Genomic DNA, 23230 nt, shown 5'->3' with positions numbered 1-23230 from the left:
CATGAAATTAAAAGACACTTACTCCTTGGGAAAAAAGTTATTACCAACCTAAACAGCATATTAAAAAGCAGAGACATTACTTTACCAACAAAGCTTCATCTAGTCAAAGTTATGGTTTCTCCAGTAGCCATGTATGGATGTGAGAGTTGGACTATAAAGAAAGTTGAGCACTAAAGAATTAATGCTTTTGAACTGTGGTGTTAGAGAAGACTCTTGAAAGTCCCTTGGACTGCAAGGAGATCCAACCAGTCCATCCTAAAGGAAATCAGCCCTGACTGTTGATTGGAAGGACTGATGCTAAACCTGAAACTCCAATATTTTGGCCACCTGATGTGAAGAACTTACTCATTTGAAAAGACCCTGATTCTGGGAAAGATTGAAGGCAAGAGGAGAGGGGATGACAGAAGATGAGATGGTTGGATGGCATCACCAACTCAATAGATATGAGTTTGGGTGGACTTCAGGAGTTGGTGATGGGCAGGGAGGCCTGGTGTGCTGCAATGCATGGGGTTGCAAAGAGTTGGACAAGACTGAGCAACTGAACTGAATTTTCCATTATATGTATGTTTATATCCAATACTTAGGCCACCTGATGTGAAGAGCTGACTCATTGGAAAAGACTCTGATGCTGAGAAAGATTGGAGGCAGGAGGAGATGGGTACGACAGAGGATGAGATGGTTGGATGGCATCACTGATACAATGGACATGAATTTGAGCAAACTCTGGGAGATGGTGAAGCAAAGGGAAGCCTGGCATGCTCCAGTCCATGGGGTCACAAAGAGTTGGACACAATTTAGTGACTAAACAATACAATATAATAATACAATACAAACACTACAACCACTCTTTATCCATTCATCTGTTGATGGACACTTAGATTACTTCCATATCTTGTCTATGACCATTGGGGTGAATGTGTATATATTTTCAAATTAGTGCCTTTGTTCATTTCAGATATTTACCACGGAGTTGAATTCTTAGATCATATGGTATTCTATTTTTAGTTTTTTGAGGAACCTCCATACTGGTTCTTACAGTGGCTGCACCAATTTACATTCCCACCAATAGTATGTGAGGGTTCTTTTTTTTCTTCTCCACATCCTCAGCAACATTTGTTATTTGTAGACAGTTTCATGGTAGCCATTTTGACAGGTGTGAGGTGATAGCTCATTGTGGTTTTAACCCTTAAGTCTGGACTCTGCCAAAATTGAATTGACCATGAAGAGTCAGTATTAAAAGAAGAGTCAATTAAATTGTCAGTTTAATCACAACTGAACTGTCAGATCTGATGTAGTATTGTTACTAAGGCAGATTAATTGAGCCTCCGAAACCTACTAAGCAGTCAGTGATTTAGAATTTTCTTGTTTATCAGGAAAAAAAATCAAGAACAATCCACATTCACTTAGAATGTACTACAACATTTATTAGCTTTGCCCCATGGCTGAACACTCTATCCGCTTACTATATCCCCAAAAGATATTTTCACAAAATATCATGTTGATTCATTATAATAATAATTAGGCAGGATGAGGAAGAAGTGTCTACGTGATCATTTTAAATGACATTAGCTCCTAAAGGTGGGAGTTAAACTACATGATGAATTAGGAAACTGTTACTTCAGCAAGAAGGAAAAAAAAAAAATTAGAAGACCAATAGCCAGGGGCATGCCAATCCCTCCACTTCTAAACAAAGGATGCCTTGGTATATCTTTCATCCTTTTGTACCAAAACTGAAGCTCACTGCTCAGAAAGCCTCTAAAATTCTACAAATACCATATTCCACACCTAGAAATGCTCTTCTGGCCCAGATATAGGATGATATGTGAGGCTGCCAGTTTGAGTGGGACCTGGAACAAAGAAGGTCTGGCACCAGGTCATGCTACAGTGCAAGCAGTCCTGCAACTCAGATCATATGATCCAGCACACCATACTGTGTTAGAGATTTCAGTGGTGGAAAATATTCAACGTGGACTTTATGGACAGTACCACTGGAAAAATCACAGATGGAGCCCTGGGTTCCTGGACTAAAACCATGTCAACTCTAGCAGAGAATTGCATACGGTTCAAAATACAATTACTGGCATGCTGCTGGGCCCTGGTAGAATTGGAATTTTGGGGGCATAAATAAACAGGGAGCCTACTTTACAGTGGAAAAGGCATGTGGAAGGAGCCCCATGAACATGGAATCCACAAGTCACATTCCCCTTCCTCAAGATAGCAGCCTGGTAGAACATTTGAATTACCTGTTGTAGGTGTAGCTGAAGTACCATCTCAGAGTATATAATTGAATGAATTGGGTAAGCAGTCATAACCATGAATGAACAGCAATTCTGACAAAAAGGGTCAGAATCTTAAGGAATGCTGCCAAGGGTTCAGAATCTTAAGGAATGAGGTCTGGATCATTCTGTGAGGTAAGCTATCAGGATTAACAGAAATTTGGCAAGGAAAATTTATTATAGATGGTAGTGAGTGTCAGTTCGTCTCGAGACCAACTGCAGGAGGGTCTTTGACCCTCTTATTACAAGTTTTCCCTCAGGAAAAAAGTCTCATCAGTGCTTGAATGAGCTGCTCATTGAATCTATGTGGAGAGGTTAAGCTACATGGCCCAAAGAGTGGACTGTGGAAGAAATGAGCCACACAGATCCTTGCTTGTAATGAGTGTTGATTAGCTGATGGCTTTTAGCTGTTAACTCATTCAAAATGTTCATCTCAGATTTCAAAGCAAAGTTCTTTCTGCATTAGCATGACATTCAACCAATGATTGCTTAAGGTGGTGCTCATTGAACAGCAATTCTGATTTTAACCTAGCCATTCCCTCTCCACACAGGACTTCTCTAATTGGGAACCCCTTCTCTCTTGTTCCACGTTGGGTTAAAAAAGACTTTGCAGAGTCAGTGACAAGGTCTGATGACCATCTCATCCAGTCCTGCTTCCCTTCCTTTCCTTCCTTCCTTCAGGTGTTACTCATAAAATCTTTCACACACACCTAACTTTATCTTGTCATCTGCTTCCCAGAGAACCCAGCTTGCCTCAACTAGCCAGTCTTCATACACTCCCTGACATCATTAAGGAAGGGCCTTTTACAAGATTTTATTAATACCATAACACTTTGCAACTAGATTAATAGGAAGCCATGATATGGGAATAATGATTTTTTTACATCCTGATAAAGCAAGACATTCTAGACAGTCTTGTGATTGATAACTACTGTCAACAAAGGATAAAAGATATCAAAAGGAAGACTTATAGTTAAGCTACTAGTTTTCAATTTACTATGTAAAAGTGGCATAATCTCATAACCTTGTATCAACAGCTGTCTTCTAGTAAAGAAGAGAGGAAAAAAATGTGCTCATGATTAACACCTACAAATTGAGAGAGGTATAAATTTTAAGCACAACAAAGATAGAGGAAAAATATATTCTGATCTTTATCTTGATTCCATGAATCATTTTAATCAGAAATGCATGATTTCCAAATAAGTGAAATACAAATTAATACAAAAAATAATTTTGAGATAAAATAGCTCTTAATAATGTGTATTAGACAATACAAAATTGATTTGAAATATGCTAGGATCTAGTGCTTATTCTTCCTGTGAAAAGAAAATAAAATTTCTTTTGTTCTCTTGTGGTTATGATGAGTAGAATTTATTATACTCAGAAAGAACGCATGTTCACAGAAATTATGCCCTTTATAATTTTGTTGCACATTTTATTACCATGCCTTCAGTGGTATTTATCATTTCATGGACAACTGGCAGTTTAAAAGGTTCAAACATTAACATATTAATTCATCTGCAGACTTATTTCAGAAATGAGCTATATACAATGTGGGTTCTCTATTACATCTTCCCTTGAGCAAATATCAGTGTCAACATGTAACTATCTTTTATGGTTTTACCTCTTCTTGAGAATGGGTATTTGGCATCTGATTATTTCAACAGAGAGATTTTGTTTGAAAAATTATAGAGTTGTCAGTATTGACATCATCAAAGGAGTAAACTAAATTAGGTTTTGAACATGAGTTTAGTCACACTAATTTTAGGAGAGTCAAAATTTTTATTCATTTTTATACATTTAAAAGTGAACATAATCCAGTGTGAGAACAAAGTTGTAAAGGTCAATATATTAGTAAAAAGAATTTTTCCTTTACTTGAGTATATTCTTTAAGACATTCAATCTTTTTGAATTTGAGAGCTTCTACATTGGAAATGTAAACTTTAAATGACAGGCTTGCCATGGATTAACTATTTTTGTTCACCAGCTTCCTATTAGTTCATTATAGCTTGCATTTGTAACAAAAGATTAAAGGTGTTGGATCCATTTATTCAGAACCAGACAAAAAAGTAAAGTGGTAATTTACTTAAGAAGTAAACTCTAGTAGAAAATGGTTATTTAAGGGGGCTATTGATCAACTCACTCTCTACCTCAGAGAAGACAGAATTATTAATACACAGGGTAGTTCACTGGACTCAGAAAGTAATTAAATCCTAGAATTGGAAAGTGGTAGAATCTCTTTCCTTAGAAACCTTTGAGACTAGAGTAGATATTTTTCTTTGGTGTCTTTTAGCTCTATAATTCTTTGATGCTGAGATGACTGTGGTATTTCTTTTTTGAGATCATTTTAGCAGTTTCCATCTACTGCAACTGAGAGGAATACAACTTTTTAAAGTTAATTAATAGATTTTCTCAAAGCAGTTTTAGATTTACAGAAAAATTAAGCAGAAAGTTATTGGACTTCCCAGGTGCCTCAGTGGTAAAAAATCCACCTACCAAGGCAGGAGACGTGGGTTTAATCCCTAGGTAAGGAAGAGTCACTGGAGAAGGAAATGATCGCCCACTCCAGTATTCTTGCCTGGGAAATCCAACGGATAGAAGAGCCTGGCGGGCTACCGTCCATAGCATCACAAAAGAGCTGAACATGACGTAGCCACAGCAGCAACAGCAGAATCCTCATATGGCCCATCTTCTCCACTGGCTGCACAGTTTCCCCCATTATCATCCTAAATTAGTGTGGTACATTTGTTACAACTGATGAACAAATGTTGATACATTATTACTAATTGAAGTCCTTAGTTTACATTAGGGTTCAGTTCTATAGGTTTTCAAAAATGCATAATGTCATGGACTCACCCTTAAAGTTTCTTGCAGAACAGTTTCACTACCTTAAAAATCCCCTGCATTCCAGATATTTGTTCCCTCTCTGGCGACCATTGTTTTTACTGCTTCTGGAGACTTTCCTTTTCTATAACACCATATAGTTGAATTCATATCACACTGTCATTTTTAGACCAGCACCACCTTTCCAGGGCTGAATCCCCCATCCTTATTTTGGGTATTGGTGCACCTCTCAAACAGAAAGTCAAAAATATTAAAGAGTTTGTGCTTTATTGCATTAACAATTAAGGATAATAATGATAATAAAGAGCATTACGTTCTACATAGATGAACAAATACGAGTTTGCATCACAACCTACATCAAGATATGGCTATTATATGCAAGTGCACATTTTTGTGGCTTTCCAGGTGGCTCAGTGGTAAAGAATCTGCCTACTAATGCAGGAGACACAGGAGATGCAGGTTCAATCCCTGGGTCGGGAAGATTTCCTGAAGTAGGAAATGGCCGTATTCTTGAACCATGGGCAGAGGAAACTGGTGGGCTACAGTCCATGGGTCACAAAGAGTCAGATACAAATGATCATGCACATACATACATTTTCACTTGGTATATTTAAGCTGCTAAGGATTGCTTTTGACTTTTTAGTATCTAACATCTATGTGAAAACAGATTCAATTTTTCTGTTGAATTTATATACAACCTGAAGCAACATATTGCTAATATATCAGCTCCATTGTGTATGATCTTTCTCAGGTTTGCTCCCTATAGTGGAAATCAGCATCTACTTATTGTTCAGGTTCCCTTTGAACATTTTTCTTTCTTACAATTGTTCTAATAAAAAATAAGGGACCCTTTTGTCCCGATTTTTGATGGTGATGTCAGTTGATGACTATAATGGCTACAGAAATGAATCACATTTATGTTGTTCTCTAGTCATGAGACCAGAAGAGAAAATCTATGATCATCAGCAACTAAGTTAATTTTTTGCTCTTGAATCATTAAAGTTGCAATATCATTATCATTTAAAAAATACAGTACAGTGTACAAAATATAGAAGTATTGTGAGTACTAATTTACATACCTGGTGATTAAGTAGAAAAGCTGCAGAAAGGCAGAATGATACTTTTTCCCCTCAGGCCCATTCCTGAAAAGGTTTTCCAGAAATTATGGAGATTTGGGACTAAAAGTAAAGCTCTTTTGAACAAAACATTCTATACTTTCCATTCCTGAAGTGAATAAAGCCAAACACTTCTTGGCACACAAATGGTAACAGGGAAGAGAGCAAACTGAAATAGCATGCAACAGACCCATGTAGAAAACTTAAGTACATGAAAGTTACACTGTTTCTTAGAAAATATAAATGTCAACTGTAAATTCCCTGAAAAGATGCTTGCAGTTGGCCCAATTACTTCTATCTTATCATAGAACTAAAAGATACTTTTGGCTATGATAGGTAGAATATTGTGTGCTTCATAGAAGAATAGGAGCTAGCCAGTATTTCTAATAGATAGAAGAAAAAAAATAGCCAATCATTTCTTTCTCTCTTTGCTAGTTATGTATTTAATATTCTTATCAGTGTCTATATATAATCTTATTTTAAATATTTTCATTAACTCTATAAAGAAGGCCCTAGTATTATACCCATTTTACAGGTGACAAAACTGTTCTCATTTACCTTTTTTCAGGGACAGTCCAATAGAGAAGTTGGTATTCACACTAAAACAATCTCAGGCTAGAGGCTGCACACTTATGCACTACAGGGTTGCCTATCTTTTCTTTACTGCATTATCTTCTTTGTTAAACAGATGAATATATTTTAGAAATATATACATATTTAAAACCAATATGGATCTTTATAAGAGGGTTATGTGCTGTCTTAGTTGCTCAGCCGTGTCTGACTCTCTGCAACCCTATGGACTGTAACCCACCAGGCTCCTCTGTCCACGGGGATTCTCCAGGCAAGAGTACTGGAGTGAGTTGCCATGCCCTCCTCGGGGGGTCTTCCCAACCCAGGGATCAAACCCAGGTCTCCCTCATTGTAGGTGGATTCTTTACCATCTGAGCCACCAGGGAAGCCCAAAAGAGTGTTATAGAAGTAATTATTTAATTTCGAAGCAGATGAGATAAACTGATACAGTCAAAGGATTAATATGTTCTCTTAAAATTCAGGTCTCATTGTTATGCCATACATTTTTCATAGGATCTCCTCTCTAGAAGATCAATAAAGCACCCACTCCACTTATCATAAAGTTATTCCTTATTTTAAAGGGCATTAGTTAGGGCATTAGTTAGTCTTTCCCAGTAGCTCAGTCAGTAAAGAATCTGCCTGCCATGCAGGAGACCCAGATTCAATCCCTGGATTGGAAAGATCCCCTGGAAAGAGAAGTGCCCACTCCAGTGTTATTGCCTGGAAAAATCCCATGGACAGAGGAACCTGGTGGACTATAGTCATGAGGTCACAAGAGTCAGACATGACTTAGTAAGTAAACCACCACAGTTAGTCACATAATGCTTAAAACTCAGATGGTATTACATTTTGTTAACTATCTGCTTCTATCCAAGTTAGTGATTTAGAAAAATCTTTTAAACTGCTATTTGGAGGAGGACTAAAAACTTAATGAGTAGTGAACCTCTGAAGGTTCTTGACATCTCAAGCTGAAATTCTTATAAAAATGTATTTTATTTCTTTTTTTCCTGCAGAATTTATCATTTTCCCTTTTTCTTTTTCAGCTACAAATATTAGGAATCTATGTGACCCATACAAATTTTATGACAACAGATTACATGAATATACAGTACCAAATGTCAAGGAGTACACAGTACCAAGACCTTATTCCTGCCTTCAATGAGTTGATCATTCCTTTAGTGAGATGGTGTATATGTAAACAAAAATGAAAATGACAACAAAAAGAAGACATAAGAAATAAACTTTTATTCATAACTAGGGGCTGCAAATTTTTTTTGTAGAGGTCCAGATGCTATATATTTTAGGGTTTATGGGCCTTATATTGTCTCTTTCTTGTATTCAACTTTTTACTATATCTCTTTAAAAATATAAAAAACGTTCTTAGCTCCTGGGATATTGAAAAAAAAAAAAAAACAGTGGCAGATCAGATTGGCCTATGGGTCATAGTTTTGCCAATGTCTTACCTATAACAGTATGTTTAGAACAGTGCATTTCTACTATCAACAATGAAGCTTGAGACAATGAACCAATAATTAAATAACTAATAATTAAAGATCTTCACTTGTACCTATACAACACATGAGACCTATGTATTAATAATAAAATCTTTCCCATCTGAAGTTAGAGTACAGTCAAGCTAAACTCTCTAATATATCCTTATGAAATAAAAAGTTAGTGAAGAAAATCTCTGAGTGTGTACACACATGTACACATTCAACTTGTCACAAAACCTCAGGACAAAAGTCTTCTTTCTTTTTATTCCGTAAGAAATGTTCCATTCCAATACTCTTGCTCACAAATTTTCCACTCACTGGTGTACTACTTTTGTGATTTTGTTCTGATTTCCCAGTCCACCCTTTATTAGAAATAGGAAACTAGAAATTATTAAAAATCTTTAATAAACACTTCAATAATGGCCACAAAAAGTAGACTAAAAACAGAAAAAGAAAATAAAGTCTTAAAATGTAAATAAAGCTACACTATAAATTGTTTGTTGTTGTTTAGTCTCTGAGTCATGTCTAACTCTTTGTGACCCTATAGACTGTAGTCTGCCAGGCTCCTCTGTCCATGGGATTTCCCAGGCAAAATTACCACGGTGGGTTGCCATTTCCTTCTCCAAGGGATTTTTCTGACCCAGGGATCAAACATTCGTCTCCTAAATTGGCAGGTGTTTTGTTGTTGTTGTTGTTGTTTTACCACTGAGCCACCAGAGAAGCCTTCCTATAAATTACAATAAAATAATACCAAATGTTCATATTGATGACTTTATTCTAAAGTGAAATTATGTTCACTAGCTTTTTTGAAAAATATAGGAGATGACTGCGGCTTTGTAGTATAGTCTGAAGTCAGGCAGGTTGATTCCTTCAGTTCCATTCTTTCTCAAGATTACTTTGGCTATTCGAGGTTTTTTGTATTTCCATACAAATTGTGAAATTATTTGTTCTAGTTCTGTGAAAAATACTGTTGGTAGCTTGATAGGGATTGCATTGAATCTATAGACTGCTTTCGGTAGTATAGCCATTTTGACAATATTGATTCTTTCAATCCATGAACACGGTATGTTTCTCCATCTGTTTGTGTCCTCTTTGATTTCTTTCATCAGTGTTTTATAGTTTTCAATGTATAGGTCTTTTGTTTCTTTAGGTAGATATACTCCTAAGTATTTTATTCTTTTTGTTGCAGTGGTGAATGGTATTGTCTCCTTAATTTCTCTTTCTGTTTTCTCATTGTTAGTGTATAGGAATGCAAGGGATTTCTGTGTGTTAATTTTATACCCTGCAGCTTTACTATATTCGTTGATTAGCTCTAGTAATTTTCTGGTAGAGTCTTTAGGGTTTTCTATGTAGAGGATCATGTCATCTGCAAACAGCGAGAGTTTCACTTCTTCTTTTCCTATCTGGATTCCTTTTACTTCTTTTTCTGCTCTGATTGTTGTGGCCAAAACTTCCAAAACTATATTCTGGCACAAAGACAGAAATATAGATCAATGGAACAGAATAGAAAGCCCAGAGATAAATCCACGAACCTATGGACACCTTATCTTCGACAAAGGAGGCAAGAATATACAATGGAAAAAAGACAACCTCTTTAACAAGTGGTGCTGGGAAAACTGGTCAACCACTTGTAAAAGAATGAAACTAGAACACTTTCTAACACCATACACAAAAATAAATTCAAAATGGATTAAAGATCTAAATGTAAGACCAGAAACTATAAAACTCCTAGAGGAGAACATAGGCAAAAAAAAAAAAAAAAGAAAAAAAAAAAATATATATATATATATAGGAGAGTGTCTAATAATGTTCAGAAAGACTTCAGTTAAAAGAATTATGACATTTGGAGTTATTATGTAATAAACCCAGAGATAATCTTTGAATCCTCATCTCTCTACATTCACATAGTCAAATGTGTTGTCAAGGTCCTTTCAAATATACATTTTCAAATCCATTTTCTCTTTTCCATTTCCACCACTACACTTAGATTTTCTCTTAGGAACAGTTATAACTGTTTTTTTCTTTTTTCCCCATTTATTTTTATTAGTTGGAGGCTAATTACTTTACAATATTGTAGTGGTTTTTGTCATACATTGACATGAATCAGCCATGGATTTACATGTATTCCCCATCCCGATCCCCCCTCCCACCTCCCTCTCCACCTGATTCCTCTGGGTCTTCCCAGTGCACCAGGCCTGAGCACTTGTCTCATGCATCCAGCCTAGGCTGGTGATCTGTTTCACCCTAGATAATATACATCTTTCGATGCTGTTCTCTCGAAACATCCCACTCTCGCCTTCTCCCACAGAGTCCAAAATTCTGTTCTGTACATCTGTGTCTCTTTTTCTGTTTTGCATATAGGGTTATCGTTACCATCTTTCTAAGTTCCATATATATGCATTAGTATAGTATTGGTCTTTATCTTTCTGGCTTACTTCACTCTGTATAATGGGCTCCAGTTTCATCCATCTCCTTATCAAATCCATTTTCTCTTTTCCATTTCCACCACTACATTTAGATTATCCCTTAGGAACAGTTATAACTGTTTTTTAAATGATTATCTGACTAGAGTCCCCCTGAGACTCTAATTTATCTTCCACTTACCTATCTGAATTAAATATCTAAAACAAAGATCTGATCTGGTTGTTTCTCATCTTAAGTACTTTCAATGGCTCTGCATTTTCTACAGGATTAAGCCCATTCTTCCTAGTATACATTCAAACCTGGCCCAACCCGTCTCCCTTGGCTTGGTCCCCACCAATCCTTTTATACAGGCTCTGAACCAGGCAGCTTCAGTTCTTCCCACAAGCACCCCCTGAAAGTTCCCTCTCTGCTAACTTTCATCTCCTGCTTCCCTGCCTGTAATTCATCTAGTGAGTCATCTTTTCAACACATGACTGTCATCTTATATTTTTGAAAGCTTTTTTGACAACCCTAGATTGAAACCATTACTACTCCTTTCTCTCCTATAATAGTTTGTTTGTACAATTAGTGCAGCATTTGTCAAACTATCTTTTATTTATTTGTGTACACATCTCCCTCACCAGACTAGGAGGTCTTCTGTGAGATTATCTATTTTTACCTTCAGGTTTCTAGCACAGTCCTGGCACAAAGTAGGCATTTTAATCAATGTTATAGCATTGAATTAATTAGTGTGTTTGGATGCTTATAACCAAGACAAAGTGTGTGTCTGTGAAGAACAGAAATCTGATTAGGTGTTAGACTTATGGACCAAAGCAAAATTTATTACTCAAAATAATAATTTTATGCTGATCAAATAAAACTGAAATTATATATTGAGAGCTTAATCATTTTACGTTAGAAACTTCACCTCATTAAAACACAAATCCCTTTAAGAGTGGAGTGATATGTTAAACTGTTATTAGGGATTTAGTCCAGAGAGTCAATCATATAATATACATTGTAGGGGAAAGGTAAAAACTGGAAGAGCTCTAGGCTCCTTTATAAAGTTGATTATAATGGTTAATTTTATGTGCCAACTTGGCTAAGCCATGGTACTCAGACCTTTGGTCAAAAACCAGTCTTGATGTTTCTGTGGAGGTATTATTTTAAGATGAGATTAACATTTAAATCTTTTTCTTGGGGTGTTAGTTCTAAAAGGTCCTGTAGGTCTTCATAGAACCATTCAACTTCAGCTTCTTCAGCGTTACTGGTCAGGGCATAGACTTGGATTACCGTGATATTGAATGGTTTGCCTTGGAAACAAACAGAGATCATTCTGTCGTTTTTGAGATTACATCCAAGTACTGCATTTCAGACTCTTTTGTTGACCATGATGGCTACTCCATTTCTTCTAAGGGATTCCTGCCGACAGTAGTAGATATACCGGTCATCTGAGTTAAATTCACCCATTCCTGTCCATTTTAGTTCGCTGATTCCTAGAATGCCAGCGTTCACTCTTGCCACCTCCTGTTTGACCACTTCCAATTTGCCTTGATTCATGGACCTAACATTCCAGGTTCCTATGCAATATTGATCTTTATAGCATCGGACCTTGCTTCTATCACTAGTCACATCCACAGCTGGGTATTGTTTTTGCCTTGGCTCCATCCCTTCATTCTTTCTGGAGTTATTTCTCCACTGATCTCCAGTAGCATATTGGGCACCTACTGACCTGGGGAGTTTCTCTTTCAGTATCCTATCATTTTGCCTTCTCATACTGTTTATGGGGTTCTCAAGGCAAGAATACTGAAGTGGTTTGCCATTCCCTTCTCCAGTGGACCACATTCTGTCAGACCTCTTCACCATGACCCGACCATCCTGGGTGGCCCCACACAGCATGTCTTAGTTTCATTGAGTTAGACAAGACTGTGGTCCTGTGATCAGATTGGCTAGTTTTCTGTGATTATGGTTTCAGTGTTCCTGCCCTCTGATGCCCTCTCGCAACACCTACCATCTTACTTGGGTTTCTCTTACCTTGGACGTGCGGTATCTCTTCACGGCTGCTCCAGCAAAGCACAATTGCTGCTCCTGACCTTGGATGAGGGGTATCTCCTCATTTCCTCCCCTCCTGACCTTGAACGCAAAGGTCCGTCTAATCAAGGCTATGGTTTTTCCAGTAGTCATGTATGGATGTGAGACTTGGACTATGAAGAAGGTTGAGCGCTGAAAAATTAATGCTTTTTAACTGTGGTGTTGGAGAAGACTCTTGAGACTCCCTTGGACTGCAAGGAGATCCAACCAGTCCATCCTAAAGGAGATCAGTCCTGGTGCTCATCTTCCAATGAGCACATTGGAAGAACTGATGCTGAAGCTGAAACTCCAATACTTTGGCCACCTCATGCAAAGAGTTGACTCATTGGAAAAGACCCTGATGCTGGGAGGGATTGGGGGCAGGAGGAGAAGGGGACAACAGAGGATGAGATGGCTGGATGGCATCACCAACTCGATGGACATGAATTTGAGTAAACTCTGGGAGTTGGTGATTGACAGGGACCTGGCGTGCTGCGATTCATGGGGTTGCAAAGAGTTGGACATGACTGAGCGACTGAACTGAACTGAACATTTAAATCAGTGAATTTTTAGTAAAGGAGATTACTCTCCCTAATGTGGGTATACATCAATCAATTGAAGGCCTTAAGAGAAAAAAAAAAAAATCTGATATTCCCTGAAAAAGAGGGAATTCTGCCTCAGTGGACTGGGGTTGCAATGTCAATTTGTCTTTGGGTTTCCAGTCTGCTGCCTGAGCTGCAGGGTTTGGACTTGCCAGCCTTCAAGATAATGTAAAGGGGAAAGTAGGTTACTAAATACTCAAAAGACTTTTTTTTAATAGTCACCATTGAAGCTGGTCATGCACAAGGCTGATTTCCAACACAGGACTTTTGAAAGCAAATTGGAACTTCAAAATAAAGCAAATGTCAAGTATCATAATATAAATCTCAGATAACATTTTACCTTGTTTTACAGTTTCTCTTCAGAACAATTAACCTACACATGTTGTGTCATTTTTCTTACAAGTAAAATTTTTTATATTGTTATGTGGTCAATTTATAATATCTAAGAGAGAATTACACATTTTATAGGCTGTATTCTCAAACTGGTTAGGTGGCATCCTGTTGCTAATGTCTTAGGTTCCAGTATTGTTTATTGTTCTAGTAACTGCTTTAGCAGAAACTAGCTTATATGTACTTAATTTATTTTAACCAAAGATCATTCAAAATGAGATACTATCTCAGAATCAGTATTTTCAGTTATAAATTTTTATCAGGAAATAAGAATGTCTTTATAGTTTAATGAGAGTATCAAGTTAGTTTCATTTGCAAAAGCAAATCAAACAGTAGTTATAATCATAGGAACATAGTACTTTTCTTAGTGGATACTTCTAGAAGACCTGTGCTTTCCATATATTATATAATTATCTGTAGTCTCATTAGAGCTAACATAGTTCCATTACTGAAATAATTTACATTTTCCTTTTCAGTCTATTTCCATCATTCACAGAATCTTAGAAGTAAAGTACCTCATAGCATCATCTGGCTCATTTTCCAAATTCCCACACTCTGGCAATGAAATTACCCAAGACTCTGACTACTCATCTCATTTTAGAGTCATCCAAAAGCAAGGATTTCCCAAGCTTGATAAGATTGTATATCATCCATCTAATAGCCCTACAAATCTTTAGAGCATGAGATGAAATGTATTTGTAGATCTGTATGCACCTGTATAAACATATGCACTTTAAACTTGTTAATACAAATTTAACAGATATAAATGGAAGTTTCCCATTAATTATTTTTGTTTTTTGCCATGATAATAAAAAATGTGACAACTTTCTGATATAGACAGTCTCTCAGCAATATCCATTACCAATATCACACATAAAATGCTTGAACATTTCCTGTGAAAAGAAGCTCGTTGCCTCACAGGAAGGTTAAGAAGGCTGAACTGTCCTTAGAGCTGTAGAAAATTGTTTCACATATTAAGTATAATGGCTTAACCCTATATCCTACATTGGACCACTCCCAAACTCTTCTGCAACCATTGTAATTTCCTTGAGTTAATCTACCATGCCCACACAGGAGTATACTGGAATCATTTAAAATTCCTAAGCAAATCATTTTGGAAACTGGTTCAGATTTCCATTCCATAATCCAGGCTGTATTCATTTCTATGGTCTTCATAATTGAATTTCAATTTTTAATTTTTCACTTCTACTGCCACCTAACCTATAAGATTATCTACCTAGTATAGGTTCTCTATTATAGTTCTTGACCTGTAGCATTCTGCCTTGACTGGCAGATAAGTCAGTGTTCAGCTTTAGGAAACAGAATAGACTGCAGGTACTTTCAAAGAATGGGGCTTAATAGTGTATTAGGTACTTATACAATTATTAGAAGACCTGGAGCATAGACTTTTACTCTAGCCTTAGCTTTTCAAGGAGCTGTAATTTCTATCATAATCAGGGAGACGGGGGATCAAGTGGTCAATACTAGAACTTGGGTTCAGATCAAAACCCCATCTGTGTTGTATTATTAAGTTTGGGCTAAATTATGTTACAATAAAAAAACAACCTAAAAATCTCATTAGGTTAAAATGATAAAACCTTATTTCTTACTCCTACAAAGTTCACTCTAGATCATGGAAATTCTCCCAGATTGTGATCTCCTATGAGATGTCTCATAGTTGCATCTTTATATAAATATGGACATACATGAACCCCATGGCAGGGGGAAAAACAGATTAAAAAATAATTCAGCAGTTCTTAAATAATTTCTCCCCAAAATTATATATGGCATATTTTACTCATCAGCCAAAGCAAGTCACATGACTATGTCTAACTTCTACTTGGCAGGGAAATTTATCCACACCTTGGTTCTGGAAGGAAAATGTTTATTGGTAAACAGTACTAATGACTAACATAGTATGCCCTTTTAATGCCCCCAAATCTAAATTAATTGTAGCATTTAAGCTGATAGCTGAGAGCTTCTTGGCATGCTGATAGTCTCTACATCAGGTCTAGATATAGTTGCTCTTGATCCCATGTCTTTATAAACTAAAAGGCAAATGGTGTACCCTAACACCCAATTTGTAGGAGTGGACAAGATTATTTCAATGAACACTTCCATCCTGAGAGGAGAAGAATGGGATATACACAGAAGATACTCTCCTGTAGCAATTTAGAATTCCCAATGGACTTTCAACTCTGAGGGTGGGGAATACCCCTTGATTACGCCCCTTCTCTGCTCAGGAGAAACAGCTCCTCCTCCCGACTCTGTGGTCACTGAGAACTTCTTCCTTTGCCGTTTCCCGTCTCAGAACTGGCATCACAACTAGGAAATGGGGAAATATACTTTGAGGCTGAGCAATTTTCTCAGACCAATTCCTGCTTATACTAGTTCGTGAGCCAAAGTTTCACTTTAATTCTTCAGTTAGAGATTATTTTTAATTTAGATTTAATTCCTTTTGATAGAAAGCCTCTTGAAAAAATTTTGTAGACTATTTGAGTCCAATCAAAAACAAGTGATAATAGTCAAATGCACAATTCCTCTTAGAGCATTGTTCTAAAATTTGTAGTATTTATTTAATTTCTGTCCCATGACCATCTCTCTCTTTTGACCAGTTGCGATTCTATGTGCTTTGAATGTGGTAGCTCTATAATTGAGACATGCCTTAATCTCTTTTCCATGAGACATTTTAACTAATTAAAAGATTTACTCAGCCACAATTTTAATTGGATCTTAAAGCTGAGATAGATTAATCCATTCAGAGATTAAAATAACAGATGTGATGGCCAGTTAATTTGACTTGTGTGATTCAAAGCCTCCTTTAGTTTTTACATGTACTGTGAAGGGCTAAGAAATGTTCTTCCAATACCACAAACCCCCAAGATTCTAGTTTATTTCTCTTCCATGTTATTCTTGCTTGTTAAACTGTCCAACTCTTTTCTGAACTTACTTCTTTCATATAATACCTTCCAACCACAGTCAATAGTAATCAATACACACAACCTATGTTCACTTTGCCATTATCTTCGTCTAGACCTGAAAGGTCATTAAGTATATGATATCCTTCTCTGTTAACTCAGAAGTCCATTTAACAAATTATTTCCAGCAATGAACAGCATCGACTGTTAGTTTTTGAACTCCAATCTCCTCAACAATTCTGCCCAAATCAATGTTACCTATTTTAGGCTTTGTTATTACATTCCAAGCCTGGTGTCAATTTCTGCAGTGTTTAGATTAGTTTAGGTCTTTCTATGGTAACAAATAATTCCAAAATCATGATGATATAAAACAGTGGGGGAAAAAATTCAAAACAAAAATGATGATATATTTCTTACCAGACAAGATCTACTGCAAATCTGGAAGTCACTAGGGCAACTGTCACACATGGAATGGTTGAACATTCTAACTACTCTGCAACACACAGTTCCACCTTTGCTGTGGCCAAGAGAAAAATTAAGGAACTACATACCAGTTTGCAGATACTTCAACATGGGAGTGATATATATGCCACTTCCTTCACATTCTATTGAGCAAAGCATGTAACATAACCTTGCCTGTTTCAAGAGGTTAAGGATGTGAAAACTAACCACATGTTTGGAAGAAGAATGCCTGAACTATTGGTGTTCAACATGAATGAATAACACAACCGTGACACAGGAGTAAGGGATCTCTTCCTGTTGCCTCTGTAACTGCTCTTTGCTGCAGTAGTCACTGAAAACTTGAACCCAAAACAACCCATCTGTTTCTGCTTGCTAACTCACTTTAGTCAAATCTGACTCCTTGAGACCCTATGGACTGTAGCTAACCAGGCTGTCCTGTCCAAGGGATTCTCCAGGCAAAAATACTGGAGTGGGTTGCCATATCCTCCCCCAGGGATCTTCCCAACCCAGGGATTAAACCCAAGCCTCTTAGGTCTCCTGCATTGGCAGGTGGGTTCTTTAACACTAACTCCAGTTAGGAAGCCCTTTTGGGGCACATACAATTTTAAAGAACAAACAAAATAATTCAATATCTGCAGTAGGAAAATGGCATTTTCTTTAATTCTGCCCTCAAAATTTTACATATAACAACTTCATTTGAGGGCATCTTATCTGAAAGAGAAGCTGAAAACAGTGGGATTTAGCTTCCTAAAATCTGAAGTCTAGGACAGCATACCAGAAGAACTTCGGACTGGAAGCTGACTGTCAAACCACCATATGATTACCCCATGTTTCGTGATCTCTGTCCTCTAGCATCTACGGTCCCATAGCTCTGTTTAATCTCATTGCCACCTGATAGGGAAAAGCATGCGGCAAACAAGTCTAATTCCTTTTCTCTAAAAACTTTTCAGATATTTGGCTCCCTCAAGATTCCCTTTGCTCACAGCTCAACATTCTCAATTACTTTCACTGCTTCTCATACATTTCTTCACCATTTTGTTTATCCAAATCTGAATCCATATAGCTCATCAGTAACATCCATCTTAAGAGGTAGAACCAAAACTTAAAAATTTTTTGAAGGAAACAATTCATAAAGAGAAAGTATACCATGTTTTCTACTCATTACCTGAAATCTCTAAATTAATTATTTCTTATGGAAATAGAAGGTGAAGGTGAAGTCATTCAGTCGTCTGTAACTCTTTGTGACCCCATGAACTGTAGCCTACCATGCTCCTCCGTCCATGGGATTTTCTAGGCAAGAGTACTGGAGTGGGTTGCCATTTCCTTCTCCAGTCTGGAAATAGAACTAGCCCTCAATAAAATACCCTTGTTTATACTATTTTATCTGCTACTTCCTGGGGAAAAAAAAGAAAATCTTTGAGAAGCCTGGAGTGGGATGAGGGGTATAATGGACTATAACACCAACCTCTATCTTCTGCCACCCCTATTATCACATCATCATTAGCCTGCCTTTTAGTTTCTCTGGAGTTGGAGAGAAGTATGAAGAGGAGACAAGTTTGAAGTCAGGAGAGGTCATATTTGCCTGATAACAAATTTTCTCTGGCTGGGATGTTGTTTATACCTGATTCTCCCTGGGCTTTCTGAGTATTCAGAGTATTTAGCTGAGCATCTACTTACATGACTCTGCAGAGATTTCTCTCTTTTATCACGGGGGATCTCTTCCCTGTAGTTCACTAATTCAGACATTTACTGTGACTGGAATTGTGATACCCTCTTCAGTCCGGATTTTCTGAAATCTGCACTATAAATTTCTACCTGTTGGAATTCATTTGCTTTTTTAATCTAACCTTTTCATCAAAGCTACTTTAACAACTCAAAGCTGATTATTTTCCCAAATGACCCATCTCTGGACTATGAGAAACACTCTCACTTCCTCAACAAACTCTGGGAGGGCAGATGGTTCATGATATTATTTCTTTCCCCTTCCCTTTCCTTAGGCAGAACAGCTAGTTAGCAATCATTTCTCACCATTATGCTTCTCCAGTGTCGGTCTCACTTAGTATTTGACCCATAAAGATTCGAAGAGTTACAGGAAATTTCTCTAAATGACAAATTTTCAGATCCTATTGCTATGCACAAGTGAAGAGAAAAAAGAAGCAGGCCAGGGCCAGGCAACAACAGACCAAAGAATGCACAAGGTAGTTTTTTGTCCTCAATTTGGAGAAAGCATATCATACTTGAATGCCTTGAATTTTCCTTATAGTCTCTCCAGCAATCTCTCTGACTATAAGATTCAGCATATCCTTTCCCATCTTTTTTTTTTTTTTCTTTCAAATTTTCATCTACATGTCTAACTATGGTCAGAATGTCCTTTATAATTTTTCCAAGAGCTTTTCCATGGATAAGCCATATTCTTTCAAAATTTTAATCACTTTCAAATTATCAGTCAGATATTGTTTGCTGGTTAGAATGAAATAAACATTACTCCTTCCTGATATTGCTTCTTTCACCCTCCAACAGTGAAATTCCAGTGAGGATAATCAAGAATGTAACAAATGACATGCTTAGAACATACTAACATTTCTAGATGAAGGTAGGATCATTGGAGTTCACATCTTCCATCATTATTTTATGATCTGCATACATATTAATTGTTGGAAAACATATTTTATCTTTTCATTATGGCCAGGCTGTCAATACATCAGGGCTACTCATAGTGACAATGCATAAGTGAAAATGAAATAAAAAGCTTATATTAGAATGTAATTAAATTTGCTACTTTCTTCATTGATAAACACTTGTTATTTAAAAAAAAAAAAAAAAAAAAAGCCAGCTGACCTAAACACTGTGCTTAATGGCTTACATGAGTTTCACTTTGGCATAAACTTCTATGAAATGAAGCAGGATGTACGGTCCTTGCCCACCCCCACGACCTGTCCTCTGCCTGCCTTTTGCCTGTGGAAAACTTTAGTCCAAGAATAAGTTTAACTGGAGACATGAGAAATGTTGAAACAAAGGAAAGCAGTCAAAGAAGACTAAATAATAATAATGTAGTCATTAAGCATGGTTAAGGACGTTTAGTGCTTCCTCAAGGGCTATAGATGATACTCTGAGCCATAGCTTGTGAGTTATCTTGTAAATACTAAAACTCCAGGTGGAAGAGTTCACTCCCTGATGATCAGACTGTGCTCAGGACTTGAGCTGCCACAATTCTGAGAATTGATTGCAAAGAAACGGGAACAAGTGCACCCCAGAACTGAAGAGCAACTGTACCTAAAACAACCAAGAAGATGCTAGTCAGACCACTGATGACCAATTTGAAGATGACTGTTAGAGATGACTGTGCTGTTTCTGCATGTAACCCCCCCACCCCCAACTCTCTATAAATGCTCTCACCCCCTGCTTGTCATGGGCATGGGCAGGAGAGAAGTTGATCTTTGGACAGGTGTCAGCCACCACCACCCACCCCACCCCCCACCCCCCCGCCCCAGTTGCCGGCATCTGAAATAAAGCTAAGTTTCCTTTCCACCAACGTGGACTAGTTTATTGGCTTTTGAGCAGCGAGCAGGCAGACCTGCCACACTCTTTCAGTAACAATTATGAACCAGTGAAGTTGCTCAGTCGTGTCCAACTCTTTGCGATCCCGTGGACTGTAGCCTACCAGGTCCTCCATCCATGGAATTTTCCAGGCAAGAGTACCGGAGTGGGTTGCCATTGCCTTCTCCAGGGGATCTTCCCGACCCAGGGATCAAACCCAGGTCTCCTGCATTGCAGGCAGACACTTTACCATCTGAGCTACCAGGGAAATCCAGTTATGCACAGGTAACAAATAGTTCATGGATGCACCTCGTCACACTGTGAAACACGCTGATCTAAGGATTCAGGACCACTTCAATCTAACTTTCCTTTAACCTCACAAGGTAAAATTGAATGAATTCCTAAAGACAAACACACATGAAGCCATGCATGTGTGCCCAGTAACCTCATAAGACATTTACTAGGGATTTCAGGAAATTTTAGAGCTACTCACTTCTTGAGGACCACCCCCAAAAATAAATTTAGACCATTAATGAAGATCATCAGTGTTTGAAGATTGGTTATGCTCATATAACAGAAAAAAAAAAAAAAAACTTTCATGAAGATCAAGAAATCTATCACCTTGCCCTTGATTTTAAAACATTGCAATTAATTGTGTTTAAAAGAAATGGAGAAAAATACAGTTCAAGTTATTCTTAGGTAGGATGACATGTTTAAATTTTGTTTCCATCAGCAATTTCATAAAAAGCCTGGAGACACAGTTAATGAGCTAAAAATGCACCTAAAAATTTGTCAGCCTTCAAGATTTGTAGTCCATGTACCTTGTAACTAAAAGAAACCACCAGTTATGTCAGATTGTTCTGATTTTAAAGTTAAATAGAAGCTAGGAAAATGTCAACCAGCCACTTGATTATTGGAAATAATTTATTTAAACTTAAAACTGCCATGCTGCTTTGAGAAAACAGCAGCAGCACATCCCACATGAAAATTATTAAGATATTTCTTTTCTAATGTTATTCTTACTGTCTTCTCTGATTTCAGCCACAGCCCCAATTCTCTCTGACTCTGATTTATGTGGAGGCTGACCTGAGACTAACCCTGTCAGCCTTAACTCTAAGCAAGCCTTTAAGATTATGAGGCTCTGATCTGTTACATTCCCAAGAAGAAAAGTTTAACTGAGGACCGTTTTCTCTGACAAGTGATGAAGCCATGCTCTTTTCAGGCTACACCAAATCCAAGGTTTGGCACAAGTAGAGAAAGAAAACACAATATGAACTAAGGTGACAACTTAAGTAGAAGACTCTGTATACAAGAAAGCCAGAGAAGACAAAGGAAAGGAGAAAAAACATAGGTTGCCTAGAAGCAATCAATTCTTATTTTTATAAAGCTCAGAGTCTAGAAGAGTAATTAGCATCAGGGCCAGATCAATTTTCCTAGACACAGTATTTTATTAGATTTCTACACAGCAGCATACTAATTAAAACTGATTGCTCTAATTAGAATCCCATTTATGACAAGAAAGGCAATGTCAGATGTACCACTATATCCACAGTACCTTGACTCATCAAATGCTCCAACACTCAAGCAGTTGTTGTTGTTGTTGTTGTTGTTTTTTGTCTTTTTTTTTTACTAAGAAAGGAAGAGAACAAATGTGGTACAGGGGTGGTATGAAGGACAGTAAGCTCTGTAGGACCGTAGCAATGAGGACCTTCAAAAAAGAATTAGTAAAGTCCAAACACTAGAGACATTTTCATTAAATCAGCATTTCAAAAACTAAGACTAAACTAAGAACCTAAATTCTTTGGACATGGGTTGTTATTGTTGAGTTGCTAACTAGTGTCTGACTCTTTGAGACCCACACTAGGCTTCCTTGTCCTTCACTATCTCCCAGAGTTGCTCAAATTCATGTCAATTGAGTCAGTGATGTCATACAACCATCTCATTCTCTACCATCCCCTTCTCTTCTGCCCTCAATCTTTCCCAGCATCAGGGTCTTTTCCAATGAGTCAGCTCTTCACATCAAGTGGCCAAAGTATTGGAGTTTCAGCTTCAGTATTAGTCCTTCCAATGAATATTCAGGGATGATTCCTTTAGGATTGACTGTTTGATCTCCCTGATGTCCAAGGCTCTCAAGAGCCTTCTCCATCACAACAATTAGAAAGCATTAATTCTTTGGTGGCAGCCTTCTTTATGGTCCAATTCTCACATCCATACATGAGTAATCAAAAAACTACAACTTTGACTATATGAAGCTTTGTTGGCAAAGTGATGTCTCTGTTTTTTAATACATTGTCTAGGTTTGTCATAGCTTTTCTTCCAAGAAGCAAGAGTTTTAAAATTTCATGTCTGTAGTCATTATCCTCAGTGATTTTGGAGCCCAAGAAAATAAACTCTGTCACTGTTTATACATTTTCCCCATCTGTTTAGCATGAAGTGATGGGACCAGATGCCATGAACTTCCTTTTTAGAATGTTGAGTTTCAAGCCAGCTCTTTCACTCTCTTTTCTTGCCCTCATCAAGAGAATCTTTAGTTCCTCTTTGCTTTCTGCC

Source organism: Dama dama, chromosome 31 (genome assembly GCF_033118175.1).
Source record: "Dama dama isolate Ldn47 chromosome 31, ASM3311817v1, whole genome shotgun sequence".
Classification (NCBI taxonomy): Eukaryota; Metazoa; Chordata; class Mammalia; order Artiodactyla; family Cervidae; genus Dama; species Dama dama.
Note: the sequence above shows the minus strand (reverse complement) of the source record.